General features: G+C 37.6%; 1 pseudogene; it reads left to right on the forward strand.

Annotated features, from left to right (window-relative positions):
- The first annotated feature begins 3,764 nt into the window (after positions 1-3,764).
- Positions 3,765-15,754, forward strand: part of LOC127421135 (cytosolic 5'-nucleotidase 1A-like) — a 28,846-nt pseudogene continuing 16,856 nt past the window's right edge.

A 15,754-nucleotide genomic window follows, 5' to 3' on the forward strand; every position in this document is an offset into this window, starting at 1 on the left:
GAGGTTTTATGGCGGCAGCATCCGCCATCATACTGTTAGGTCTTTTACACATGATACCTCTCCAGTACTGACTCAAGCGATGTTCCACATTGCGCCTAGAGCCCCAGGCGCATGTGCATCGCAGTGACTCGCCGCTGTCTGGTTGATCTAGCACCATGGACAGTGCTGGCCTTCTACCAACAGGGTGTTATGCTGGGTCAAAGTTTCGAAAGTGCTGACCACAGATGCATCCAACACAGGTTGGGGCAGGGCGTGTGATGGACACCAGATTTTCAACACCTGGACAGGTGCGAAATGCACGTGGCATGTCAACCGCCTAGTATGAGTTTCCCCTGGTGAGCCTCCTTCATTCTGTCATCAGCAAAGTCGGAGTGGACATGAAAACAGTCTTGTTAATAGCCCAATCAGTCCTGGTTTCTGGAGATGGTAGAAATACTGGACGGGCCTCCATGGGAAATACAGCTGAAGAGAGACCTTCTCTCTCAAACACAAGGCATGATTTGGCATCCCCAGCCAGAGCTGTGAAGCCTACACGTGTGGCCTTTGAACAGAGCACAGCAGACGAGCCAGAATTGGCTCAGTTGGTTATGAACACCATTTTACAGGCTAAAGCACCGTCTATGAGACGCCTTTACACACTGAAATGGAATGTGTTCACTAATTGGTGCTTTTCACACGGCAAAGACACAGTAAACTGCCCAATACCTGAAATTCGTACATTTCTTTAAGAGCGATTGGACACAGGGCTCACTCCATCAATGCTCAAAGCTTATGTGGTGACTATATCTGCGTATCACACACCTGAAGCCGGCACCTCTATAGGCAAACATGATTTAATCATAATTCCTTAAGGGGGCAGGGTGGCTAAAGACCCCTTGCCCGGCTACAGTCCCGACTTGAGACCTAACTTTGGTCCTAAAAGTGCTCGTGGGGCCTCCCTTCGAGCCTCTGGTCTATGTTGAATTGTGTGTGCTATCTCTTAGGGCCGCATTACTGCTGGCTTTGACCTCAGTAAAATGGGTCAGTGATTTGAAAGCACTGTCAGATGACAATTCATGTCTGGATATTGGTCCGGGTCTTTCAAAAACCACTGTCAAACCCAGAAAAGGCTATGTGCCTAATGTTCTAACCACACCCTTCAGTGTGCAGGTGGTTCACCTTCAAGCCTTTTTCCCTCCTCCATTTAATTCGGATGAGGAACAGTCCTTGCATTTGTTATGCCCTTTGCGAGTGCTACACACATATGTTGAGCGCACCTGCCAATTCAGACTATCTGACCAACTCTTTGTGTGCTATGGAGGATGCACGAAAGGTATGTCTGTCTCCAAGCAAAGACTTTCTCACTGGATTGTTGATGCAATCGCCCTGGCTTACGAGTCCCAGGGTGCGAATTGCTCAGTTGGTGTTAAAGCACACTCAGGCGTGGCCTCTTCATGGGCATGGATGAATGGTGTGTCCTTACAAGACATATGTTTTGCAGCAGGATGGTCTTCTCAAAACACATTTGCAAGGTTTTACAACCTAAACGTAACTTCTCTCTCATAGCAATAATAGCTTAGAACACTTGCTATTTCATTGGCCAAATATATACTTATGCCCTTCTTTTTAAGTACAGGCTCCCTGACTTTTTACACAACCGCCTGCATTCAGACTGTTGTATTTCCCAAAAGTCACAGGCACTTTCATTACAAATAAACTTCCTTCCCATCTGGATTCGTGAAGGGATTAATTCATACTATATGACTATAGTTCATATATCCATTCTGAGTGTTCCCCTCCTGACCCACCATAAGGGTCATTCACTTATGGCATACTCATGTCGGTCGCCGTCCCGCGGGACTGCGGCATCATTTTTCCTCTCTGGAAGGTTATGTTGTGTAGTGTGGCATGATGAGACTCTGTTCCCCATAGTGTCAGCTTAGTGACACAATGTCAAGTGTACTGAGTCGTAAGGGAATGCCTTGGTTAGGTATGTATCCTCGGTTCCCAAAAATTGAGGAGAACGAGACATTGTGTAAGCTGGCCGCACTACAGACTCAGATTTCTTTGAGGTGCCTAAAAGGCCATTTTAGAATTGCCGTTATTGTAGAAAGGTTTCAAATAGGTCATATAGAAGGACATTCCCCCAGAGCGTCAGCTTAGTGACGCATTGTCTCGTTCTCCTCGTCTCAGGGAACCGAGGTTACATATGTAACCGAGACGATTTATAGAGATGTTCAGGTTGTAGTCCAAAAACCCAGAAGAGAATTAGCATTTTTTAGCCATTCCCTCTGGATTTTCATATGTTTTTTTTATAATGGCAGTTTTGGATTTATGAGTAAAATAAGGTCTGTTGATATACATTACTTTAAGATACTTAAATGTTTTGTTGTGCAACAGAAATTATACATAGTCAAACCCTGAACATGAATTTATAAGATGCTGTGTTTGAAAAAAAAAATGTTTTATTATGTTGCTAACAAGTTGCTAAATAAGGACTACAATGGTTTTCCGTTTCGTCAGGCAAGTTCACTCACATGCTTGTGGTTTTTGTAGTCACTATGTAGCAACTCATTAGCAATATATATTTTTTTATATACGGCAGCTTTAAAATTCATGTCTGAGGTATGACTGTGTGTAATTTATGTTGTAGAACAAAACATCTAAGTATCTTCAAGTAATGTTTCTCACAGTCCCTATTTTACTCATAAATTGAAAACCCCCATAATAAAAACCCATAGGAAATTCCAGAGGGAACCCATGGCGAATTAGCCTTTTGGGTTTGTCTACAAATTGCAGTCAGAACAGCTTTCTCAAATTGATGGCTGAACAGCTCTATTGTAAAGTAATATGCTGTCACGATTCTTGTTTAATTCCCCATTCCTGTTTCCTGTGTTTTGTAGTCCTTTGTAGTTTCATTTTATGATTGGTTTACTCTGATTGTTTCCCCAGGTGTTCCTCATTCCCTTGTTTTCCCTTGTGTATTTAAGCCCTTGTTTCCCCTGGTTTCTTTGTTAGTCTTTGCATGTGTTATGCTCTGTGCTTGGTTCCCTGTGTTTTGTTACTTAGTTTATCTTTGTTTCCTTAAAGCTGCATTTAGATACTTAACCCTCACCTGCCTTGTTACATATGCCTTTAAATGTGCAATAAATAATGCTCACACAACTCATCTGCTTTCACTATCTGCTTCTTTGGTGGGAGAAATTGGGCCAACTGAAATATGCTGATTAAAGCATCAGCATCTTTATATATATATTTTTAATTCTGAACTTCTGAGCAATAGTTGTTGGGTGGGGAGGTTGTGCTGTAGTAAAGACACCTCCGCTTAAATGTCTGCACTCTTAAAGGCACCTCCACTTAAAAGGGCACTTTTACATTTGTGCTGTTTGATCCTTCAAAACGGCATCATAGGGTAAATGGAGAGAAAGGGTAGAGGAAGAATTAGTTTGTTGTGTTGGTGTGTGCATAAGGCATTCTCTGTATACATCAGCCTCCATCCATCCATCCATCTATCTCATGGAAGCCCGTTATTCATTGGGTAAAAAATGCTGATCTGGTCATCATATATTTGCTGATTTGGTCAGCATACATTAAATTATGTGTGTAGGTTACATGCCAGTTTGCTGTACAGTATGTATGCAGAGAGATAGCATGAAGATAGATGATAGCACGAAATAGAGGGAAAGGGAGGGGGTCAGGAGGACAGCATGTGCATGAGTGAGGGATGAGAGGAAAGGGAGGGAAAAAAGGGGACAGATATCAACACAGAGTCAGAGAGAAGAGGATTCAGCCACACAGAAGCAAAGCCAGCACTGTCATTACACACAGAACCAGGAGCTACATTACACCATCAGTAGCAGTATTATATACAAACAATACTTGGCTACCTAAGGTTGGTGGACACACATAGATTAAAACTGTGTGTGTGAGTGGGAGAAAGGAAAAGAGGTTGAGTATGCATGCATGTGAAAGGAGAGAAAGCGCAGTGTGAAACAGCCCTGGATCAGTGTGTGGTTAATGAGAACAGTTGGGGAGAATGAGTCTCGACCCTGTGCTGGTCATGAAAGGGCAGGACCTGATGCCCAATACCTGTCTGTCAGCCTCAAATGGTGATAGTGAAGCATCCTGGGAGGACAGTAAGGATATCCATGAGAATGTGGGTTCTACGAAGAAGCCCAAATCAGTAAGTCTCTCATTTGTAATGTTTCCTTATCAGAATTTCAGATTTAATCAGTCTGGCTATTATCTTTGTAATTAACATTCAGTGTAATGTGATTTTCCTGTCGCTTTAGTCCTTTTTCTAGTTAGATCACACTTGGCTCCTATTTAATGTGTTAATTAAATGTTTACACAGCACATGTTTCTATGGCCATCTTTACTATTGTTAGGCTTTAGTGGCAACCAGTTTTTCATCTATTATTAAGACTGCATTTACAGAGACTTTGTCTCCCATAGAACTAAGTGTAGTAGGTCTGGACATTACCAAGAGAGCGTAATTAAATGAAACATAATTAAAATACATGTTTTGAGGTGTAATTACATAAAGAACAGCATAGCCTTTCATGTTGTGTAGCCTGGCTGTGGTGTCAGTGTTTATAAATGAGAAACACGGCAGGTTTCAAGGAAAAGGATGGGCAGGGAGTTATAGCACTATTAGGTAACAGTATTAAATGAAAGGAGAGAATGCCATCTGAGGTGCAGCTCAGTGCTAATACTGCTGTATGGATATCTAAATGCCATCTGTCAAATAATAAAAAAAATAGTTACATTGCTAGGACTGAACTTTATCATAGGAGATTGAGAGTTAGTGTATGCTGTTCTAAAGCTTTTAGAAAACCAAGAGACTTCATTATTTTCATATAGACTATTCTTAATTATTAGCAAATACACTTTAAATAGCTTAGCTTGCTTCAGCAGACTTATGTTTTTCACTGAAGCTGCATGCAACAGGCAGCTGGTTAACACCGTGTGGATAATTCTGTTCTCCGCCACAGCCATTAGTATATTCTAAGCGTCAATGGCCTTTTCCAGTTCTATTAATAACCTGCAATGTTGTTCTCTTCTTTGTTATCCTCTTGTATTATCCCCTTGCCTCAGTACCTGCACTTTTTGCCCAGACTGCATTTTATTACCTTGAGTTCAGTCATGACAACACTCATGCATGATTTAATATGGTAATGTGGGTATAACATATTCATAGGATATTGGTCTTGGCGGACTAGATCTGCTACACTGCTGCTGTGGCTGCAGAGCATATACAACGACTTTATACTACTAGAATATACACAGACATAATGTATATGCATGTGGACATGCTGTTGTTGCACAATTAAATACAAAACATACCGCATCCTGCATATAGGACATGCTGCTGCACAATTAAATACAAGACATGCTGCATCGTGCATATAGGATATGCTGCTGCACAATTAGAAATACATACAATCCCCATGTAGCAGATCTAGATAAGTGAAGCTGGGGAGGAGGAGGGTTTCAGGAAAAAAACAAACAAACGAACAAACAAACAAAAAAAAAACTCCCACAGTGTGCTGCAATGAAATCGGCATATCTGCAAAACTAAGCAATTTAAATGTTAGACAAAGAGAGAGTACGCAAGTGGATTGGCAAACTGATTAGATGTCTTTACATTACACTGTAAAAAAAAAAAAAAAAAAATAAAAAAACATCCTTTTCCTAATTAGTATTTTTGTCTTGTTTTCCAGTAAAAATATCTAAACATTATTAAAACAAGATATATTTACTTGACAAGCAAAGTGGCATTAGATATTTTTTCTTGGTTTTAAATAAATCTAACTAAATTTAGTGAGGCTTATGCTTAAAAAAAACAAAAACAAAAAAACAAATGGCTATTTGACTGAAAAATAATTTTTCTCACCGCGTTGGCAGATTTTTTTCTTATTTTAAGCATAAAGTTTACAAAATTTTGTCATATTTATCTGAAAACAAGACCTAATATCTTATGCCATTTTTTTGGTAAAGTAAATATTTCTTGTTTTAATAATATTTAGATATTTTTACTGAAAAAAGAGACAAAAATTAGGAAAATGATTTTTTGCAGTGTACTGATTACATGATTGGCTTAACAGATCACTTGTGAGCGCGCCAATTGGCTAGCAGATAACAAGTTCAGAGAACCGATCATCATGCACCATGTAGAGTTTCATGACTGAACTTCAAGTCATTCCACACAAGACCCCCAAGAGTGACTCATAGTACTTGTTCCCAGCAGTGTCTACTGGCATACCCAGACTATACTGTATGTGCTTCATGTGGTAACATCTGAATTAACTGGTTTATTCAAGTAAAAAATATTATTTAACACCACAGAATCAACCTCAATACATTGTTACACCAACAAAACTAATTTAAAGGGATAGTTCACCCAAAAATGAAATTCTCTCATCATTTAATCACCCTCATGCCATCCCAGATGTGTATGACTTTCTTTCTTCTGCAGAACACAAACGAAGATTTTTAGAAGAATATTTCAGCTCTGTTGGTCTAAACAATGCAAGTGGATGGTGATCTGCACTTTAAAGCTCCAAAAATCACAGACAATCATAGAAAAAGTAATCCATTCGACTCCAGTGGTTAAAGTAATGTCTTCTAAAGCGATATGATCACTTTGGGTGAGAAACAGGTCAACATTTAAATCTTTTTCACTATAATTGTTTACTTCCAATCGCTCTCCAGTGCACGTTCATGAGGGGAATTAGTTTACACTGCCTCTCGCGTGACTTGATTGCACTGTCATGTTCGAATGAAAGCAAAATCAATGAAGCTTGTGAGCAGCACTTCCAGTTGTATTGCGTCAGTTCTCGCGTGAACATGCCAACGCACTTTACACGAGGCAGCGTAAACTGATTCTCCTCATGGACATGCATTGGAGAGCGACCTGAAGTAAACAATTATAGTGAAAAGGACTTAAATATTGATCTGTTTCTCACCCAAAGTGATCGTATCGCTTTAGAAGACATTATTTAACCACTGGAGTCAAATCAATTACTTAAACTACGATTGCTTGTGCTTTTTGTAGCTTTAAAGTGCTGATCACCATTCACTTGCATTATATGGACCTACAGAGCTGAGATATCCTTCTAAAAATCTTTGTTGTGTTCTGCAGAAGAAAGAAAGTCGTACACATCTGGGATGGCATGAGGGTAGTAAATGATGAGGGAATTTTCAATTTTGGGTGAACTAACCCTTTAAGGGTTAGATCAAGTAGAAATAGCTCCTTAAAGTGACAACTGCAGGTCATCAGTGGGTGTAGAAAGTCACCACACCCTTTCAAAGTTGGCCCCTTTATTGTATGACAGTCTTTATTTATATGCATCAACCCACAATAGACAAGTGGAAGAAACTAATAGAAATACAGGAAATTAATTAATATTACTTCAAAACATTAGGCTATATGGATTAGTGTACGACTCCCCTTACAGTTGCATTTATAAATGCCCACAGATTTAACTAATCATCTGACAGACCACACAACAAATTTATTGGCTTTCTCCTGTGATCAACTGTGTTCATTTTGATTTCTTCAGAATAATTTTGTACTTCAAAGCAAAAATGGGTGATAATATGCATTAAAAAGATCTGAAATGAAGATAATGCTGTGGAAAAGCTTTAAGTTGGGCAAAATCAAGAAAATATAACTCTGCATAGACCTTCCTAAGCTGCTGCAGCTGTCCCTCCATATAAAATGACTAGGCCTCGTTTCCCAAAAGCATCGTAAGCCTAAGTAGATCGTAGAATCCATCTTATGATTCATCTTAGTTCTGCGGCCTATTCCCCAAAAGCATCATAACTGAAGTAGTACTTGAACATGCTCATAGATTAACGAATGCTCTACCTGTTACAATTTAAAAAACCTATAGCTAAACTTTATGCTAAAAATTTAATATCAGGATACCTATGTTTTATTTTTATTTTAACAGACGGGTCTAATAATAATAATAATAATAATAATAATAATAATAATAATAACAAAATGCATAAAATAGACAGTCTATATAAATGGATGAATAGATTCATTAGTAAACTAATAAAGTTACTTGTGTGGACTAGTTAGTAACAACATTGAGGTGGCATGATTGATGCAGATAACTGTATAAATTAAAATCAGAGAGAAGAAAAAAGTCAATAACTGCATGAAAATCATCAGTATATATTGGCTTATCATCCTTGTCTCCTCTTCCTATCTGAGACCCAAAGGCTCTCTCGCCAGCATGTCAGGTTGTGTAGCACCGCACATTTGGAAGTAAACCGTTATCATTTTTGGAAGTAAAGAGCAGACCTCCACATCATTGGTGAATGTCCCTAAAGCGCATCTTCTAAACGTCTCCTTATTTTGCGCTGCACGATAACACAGTGAACCTCGTAATATTCAATGAATGCTTGTAATTAGCAGGATCATACACAGGTCTTCTGCTGTCTTCACTGATCCTGGAAGCTTTCATATCAAGAGAAATTTGTGAAAATATGAAGGTAAAATTGTGCCTAAATGATTTGCATGCGCAGAGTAAGATTTGTGAAAGCGTAAATCAAATTGCAAGCGTAAAAATAAATTGCATGCGCACAGAACGTTTTGTAAAGGTATAAATCAAGTTGCAAGTAATTCATGTGTTGTGAATCTGTAATTGCGTATTAACACAAAGTAACTTTGGTGTGTATTCTACTGACTTTTTTGCGCTTACACTATTGGCACTGTTTTTGTGCCTAAACATGACCAAAAACATTGCAAACCTGCAATCAGCGATATGCAAGCAAAGAAAGAGTGTCATGAACAGCAATGACCGTGTAGAATCAGTCTATATGTGTAAAATAAATTACTGCAAACATGTAATTGACGTGTTTGTGGCCTAAATATTTTCCTGAAATAATCCGATATACACTGTTCTGTCTTCCCTTTTGTTGCGCTCACACCTTTGACTTACGCTTTTGATTGAATGAATATTTTTCTTAAATAATTGAATAATCTCATCTGTAGTAAGTCTGTCTATCCTCTAGGAAGTTACTACAACCTTTCGAATGTGAAAATATCATGTTGGTGAATTTTATTGTGTGGAGTTTTCAGACAGGCCCTAACTCGCCGTAGGCGAATATCCAATGAATATCGAACTTAAAAACAACTTTACCCCGCTAGTGCATCCTAGCCCGCTCAAGTTAAGTGCAATTTTGGGAAACGCACGTAAAAAATAACGAACGTTCATAAAATCGCTCTTTGAAAACTATCGATCGTAATTGGGAAACGAGGCCCAGAACAAAAAGGTTACCTGGCCTTTGGAGCTGACCTGTATGGTAGGATTGCAAGCAAGTCTTGTTTGTTTAGCTGAAAAGCACCTAAGGAATTCTGTGGCCAACTGCCGAAAATATGCTGTGGTCAGATAAATCCAATTACAGTTCCTTCAAGGAAGACCGTCCAAAGTCTTGCCATCCAAAGGAAACCTGCTACAGTTAAGGATGCTGGTGATTACATCCCATTGTGGAGGTGTTTCTCTTCTGCCAGATGCTTGCGGGACTTTGTTGGGATAGGGGGTAGATGAATTTTGCAAAATCTTGATGAAAACCTGCAGACCCCAAGAAGTTACAATTGGAAAATGATGACAGCATGGCACTGACCCAAAGCACAGCTGCAATACATTTATAAAGTACTGGAATATTCTAGCCAGAGAATAAAATCTAGAACTTGCATCAAAAAATGACTTGAATAGGAGGTCTATCAACTGTCAACCTATTGTCAGTGAAGTTCAATGTTTCTGTCAGGAGAAATGGCATAAATTGAGATTTATGAACATAGACAAACATGGTTCCATCACACCAGCCCAATGATCAGTGTCATTTTCTCTTCTCTCAAGGTCCAATTTCCAAATAAAACGGCAAAATCTCATTTGCTTTAATTTTGAACTTCAACAAAAAGCAAGCATTTTTGAACATTATGGTGACTGTCTATGCCCACTACATATTAGGGCCCCAAGGTTTCTAGTTTGTCAAAACATATGTAGTTTATTTACCATGAGATGAGATGATACCATTAGTGTCCTGACACTAGCTACTGCTGGTAACAAGCAATACTGAGCCAACCTATGGTGTCTGTATCTGTGCCAATTGAGTGTAATTAAAGTGTCTCTATATCAAGGGCATTGAGTCTGAACCATGAATAACACCACATACTATTGAGAAAGCATTTGAGGAGCTTTTTCACACACTGGGTATATATAATATCACCACAGGAGAGATAGCCCTTAAGAATATCCACTTCAAAGCCCTGTATGATTTAGATATCACTCCTTAATTTCTTAGTGAAACATAATGTGTTTTATTGAATCATAAGAAATTTGACCATTACTGTTTAGATAAGCTTTTGGGTTTTACTGTCATTTGGCATTAGGCAGATTACCACTGACATTGACATGTAAGTTAAAGAGCTCTCTCCCACATATGCTTTTTTCTTGCTAATTTTACGATTTTACCCTGGCAATCTCTCCCAACCAGAATGTAAATGTATTTTGATGTGTAGCCTATTACATAACAGACTAATCAATATACTTATGACATGGAGGCTGATATTAAATATAATTTTATAAAGGGACCAGTGAGACAGACCAGGAAAGTGGAGGGAGGCATATTCTTTGTAAGTATTTGAAAATGGTGTCAAAGCTCATGCAGACTTTCATATCTGCCACTTCATTAACAGCTTGTTCTTCTTGGCTCTGTACTAAATGCATGACCTCTTGACCCACGATATGGAACCATACAAACAAATAACTTAATGCATTCTTAAGAGTACAATTTGATAATTAAAATTTCATTGTTTTAATTTGTTATTAAATAAATGCAAAGAAAATACATTTAGAAATCCATTTCTATGTTATGGTATATTAATGTGTTTATCTCATGTGCACAGTGTTTAACTGATGGCAAGAAATATATGCCCTCAAGTGTGCCTGCATTTGTAAAAAAAAAAGTTTGTTGTATGCATAATGAATGGTGATTTTCCTGTGAGTGACTACACAAGAGAGACAGGAGATCACAATAACTTACATCATAAACTGTATAATTGTTTATTTATATGTGAATGTGTTTCACTTGTGATCATTTACAGGCTGTTGAGTATCTTTGCGCTGAAAATTATCTGTAGAAAACATAATTTTTTCTACTTTAAAAATACAGTACATAATATACATTGCATTTTCATTGTTAATCCTACATTCACTGATATTTAAGATTTTTCTGTAACATCCTAATTGTTTGCATGTGCTGAAAGTGAGACTGTAACTTCTTTTTTCCAAACATTAAAGGGGAAGTGTGTAATTTGTTGCACCTCTAGCGGCCCCAAAACAAGTTTTCAAACAAGTTTCCCGAACACTCCCTCTTCTGCTGTTGAAGAACAGATAGTCACGTACCAAACTCACCCCATTGGTTGAGTCAATGTTGCTATGTATGTTGAGATGCTCAAACAAACAGAGCAAGGTTTTGAGAGTGCCACAGAGACAGTGTTTACTGTCTCTGCTGCATAATATGCTGTAACAAGAGGAAGTATTTTAACATTAAAGGTGCACTCAGTAATTTTTCATCTTAGACTTACACTGACACCTAGTGGTGTGGATGCAACAACATTCAAATGCAATCATTTTCAGGTACAGATGCCATTGTAGAAATTAATTATTCACAGTCTGTCATGATTAATTTAATCCAAGAGTGAAAGTGTCCAATTACAGGGTGGTTACAGAGATTAAGAGAGTAGTATTCGACTGATCAGGTGATCTCAACATGGCCGCCCCATTAGGGGACCCTCTCCATGTAGGATAAAACAGCTTTTATTAGGTTACTGATATGACTGGAGTCTTCAACTCATGTGAGACATCATGATTTAAAATATATGTTTTCAAAAATACAATTCATTATTGAGGGATACAACTTTATTCATGAGAAAAAAAAGAAAAGAAAAAAAAAACACTGCACCTTTAACAAATTACACACTCCTCCTGTAAATCTCTTACTTGTGATCATGTCCTAACATGTCTGTCTGGAACAGTATTTGGTCTGTTCAGAAGACAGTTAGTGTCTGTAAGGATAGCGTATAAAGTGCCACATAACAGGCCAAAACACTGGTAGCAAGATTAGCAATCCATACAATGACTCTCATTTGGGGACAGATCCAAAACTGGTCAGTGTTCACTTTTTTCCAGTCAGTATAAGGATTTTAGAGTAAATGTTCCACCTCTAGCATTGTGCTGAATAGTTAAATTCTGGTCCCTCTGTCCCCACAGCCCATTCCCTTTGTAATAACCGTACATTGGCCACTCATCCACTCAGTAATGTCTCATTTCCACAACCACCAGAGCCCCCTGAAATCCCCTATCATCCAGACTCTTTTCCCCTCCCAGCATTGGCGACATGCTTCATCTGGAATGGCAAATCGGTCTCCTGTTCTTTAGGGGAAGAGGCTTTTAACCCATCACAGATCAATTTACACAGGCTTGTCCTTTTCCCATAATCCCCCCAGGCAGTACATGTTGGGGCTGGTTTGAGGGCGTGTTGTACCACACGTTCAGCAATCTGGCAGCGTCATATGGTAGCCTCTTTCCAAAATTAACTAGCCTTTCTCTTCCTGGTGGTTTCCTGTGACATATTGAGCTGCCAGCTGATTTGTGGGCCATGTGACTAGTTGCATGTGGGACTGTACATGTGCTATGCTCTGCTGCTGGGAATCACATTACAGACTCTGCCATCTGATACATTTACCAACAACTTCCACTGAATATTACATAAACACTTATGGAAAACATTATAGAAATCAATTTAATCATAATTCATTATATTAACTATAAATTAACTAATTACATTAAGAAAATTAACATTGATGCCTAACAGGATTTAAATAAAGAGTTGAAGTTTGCCATTGCTCAGGGATTGACAATAGCTCGAAGTTTTTAATTTTTTAACCATCTTTTGAAATATTGATATTGTTGTACTGATTTCAGTAATTTCATCAAACAGGATGGAGTGTTTTAAAGTGAGACATACTGACTAATAGACAAAGAAAAACATAACAGAATTAATCAAATACACTGCTATACTTACTGATGTTTGTGCATATGTTTTCCCACCAAAAATGATGCCATTTACTGTAGGAAGAAGGCTTGTGTCAGTTAAAGGGATATTACAAAAGACTAACAGGATGTAAAATGATATAGAGGACATTGGAAAAAACTATAAATTGCTACAATATTCCCTATAAAACTTGTTTTGTTTGAAGTATTTTGATTAGAGAAAATAAAAAAATAAGAAACACCTGGAACATTTCTTAATAAATTGCCTGTTTTACATTTTAGAAGTGTGTATAGCAACACACAGCAAAACTGGCAACATCCGCTCAAACCAAAGTGAGTTATTTGAAATTTGTGTTCCCATATGTTCACATGGTGAGGATGTGATAAAAGAAAGATGATTATATTTATAAATATGATTTAAAATATTTATGAAATTATTTACTTCTTTTTTAGTTTAAGATTTTGTATACTAAGACAATTCAATATACTAAGACTTATACCATGGGGACATTAAAATGCATGTAAGCCTACACAAAGAGGTGCCAGAAACAAAATTCTGCCCATATCTATCTCTGCACTGGTGCCCATTAAAGGTCAAGAGCTGCAGTGATGACTGCAATAATCTCAGATGTTCTAATCCTGCTTGACCCCATCTGAAACTGGAGAACCTAATGTGCTCTTCATTAACCAGCTCCTCTTTCCATTTCACCTAAACAAGATGATCTGAAATGACGCATGCGTTAGCCGGGATCTAACATTATCACTTGACTTCTGCACTTCAAACTATCGTTTTAAATGGCTCTGTGAACCCTTCACAGAATTCTTGCTGCCTCATTATAAAGCAGGCCAGATTTACGATTTTTGGTTGATTATAATCAGGTTTGGGGAGTAACGAAATACAAGTAACTGGAATACGTATTTACAATACAAAATATAAGTAACTGTATTCCACTACAGTTACAATTTAAATCATTGGTAATTAGAATACAGTTACATTCAAAAAGTATTTTGATTACTGAAGAGATTACTTTGCATTTTATTGTCATTTGTTTCATTTAATATTTAGTCCTTTCAGATGGAAAACATTTCTACATATAAATGATGTGATCCAAAGTGCATTTGAACAGCGGTGAAACACTTTCTTATGATGTGTTACATTCATACGAGCAGACAGAGAAGTAAGTTTGAAGTAAGTTTGGAGCAGAAGAAATAGAAATAAACCTAAATGTGTAAATTGTCAGCTTTACACTAAGCTAAAATGCGTTTTCTAGCCATTTTACATGCACAATACCAGGCACGATCATATTTTTTTATCAAGAAAATTCACGTTGGATCATAATTTCTTATTTTCTAGTAAGACCTTTGATATTAGGGCAAAAATCATATTCTTGATGATAATTTTTGTATTGTTTTCCTGTAAAAATATCTAAAAATCCTTAAAACAAGATCAATTACATTAATCTTGTTTTAGAAACAACACTGCATAAGATATTTAGGTTTTTCAGTGAATGTATTTTTAACGTGTATTTTGTCTTACTGTACTGGCAGAGTTTTTATAGTCAAAACAAGTGAATAAATCTACCAGTGCTGAAGAAGTAATCCAAAGTATTTAGAATATGTTACTGACCTTGAGTAATCTAATGGAATACGTTACAAATTACATTTTACAGCATGCATTCTGTAATCTGTAGTGGAATACATTTCAAAAGTAACCCTCCCAACCCTGATTATAATGCACAGAGATCTCAGCATTTGAAAATCTCAAACACATGCACACATGCTTTTAACCAATAGAAGAGTCAGTTACTCTTTACTTGCAGCTCATTTGCATGACCTTGTGTTTGTGATGAATACCTCACAGCTCTTTCATCATCCCCATTCAGCCCAAACCAGAGAACGCGGTCACTATAGCCGTGTCATCGCGGGTGCTGTTCCGCACAGAGAAAGAGCAGAAGGTTTATGAACAGAAAGGCATCGAGGAGTACCTCAAGTATCAGGTGGAACATGAGAATGAGCCTTTTGCTCCTGGTCCAGCATTCCCATTTGTTAAGGTAATTATACATAATGATATCGGTTATAGTTGTAAAAAATTATTATTATTCCTTATCAAGTTAAAATAAGTTATTTTGTTTAAACAAATGTAAAAATATAATTATTTGAAAATGCCGCTCTCATTTCTTGATACTCATAGGAAGATGCATAGATCTCACTTTAATATGTGGCAGGGGCAACCAACAGGAAAGTGCCTTAAAGGGATAGTTCACCCAAAAATGAAAATTCTCTCATGATTTACTCACCCTCATGCCATCCCAGATGTGTATGACTTTCTTTCATCTGCTGAACTCAAATTAAGATTTTTAGAAGAATATTTCAGCTCTTTTGGTCTATACAATATAAGTGAATGGTGCCAACATTTTGAAGTTCCAAAAAGCACATAAATGCAGCATAAAAGTAATACATTTGACTCCAGTGGTTAAATCAATGTCTTCAGAAGCGATATGAAAGGTGTGTGAGAAACAGATCAATATTTAAGTCCTTTACTATAAATTATCCTCTGTGCTCAGTCAATCTCCACTTTCACTTTCACATTCTTATTCATGTGTTTTTGGTGATTCACATTCTTCATGCATATCGCCCCCTACTGGGCAGGGAGAAGAATTTCTAGCAAAAAAATGACATAAATATTGATCTGTTTCTCA

The sequence above is a fragment of the Myxocyprinus asiaticus genome, chromosome 30 (genome assembly GCF_019703515.2).
Source record: "Myxocyprinus asiaticus isolate MX2 ecotype Aquarium Trade chromosome 30, UBuf_Myxa_2, whole genome shotgun sequence".
Taxonomy (NCBI): Eukaryota; Metazoa; Chordata; class Actinopteri; order Cypriniformes; family Catostomidae; genus Myxocyprinus; species Myxocyprinus asiaticus.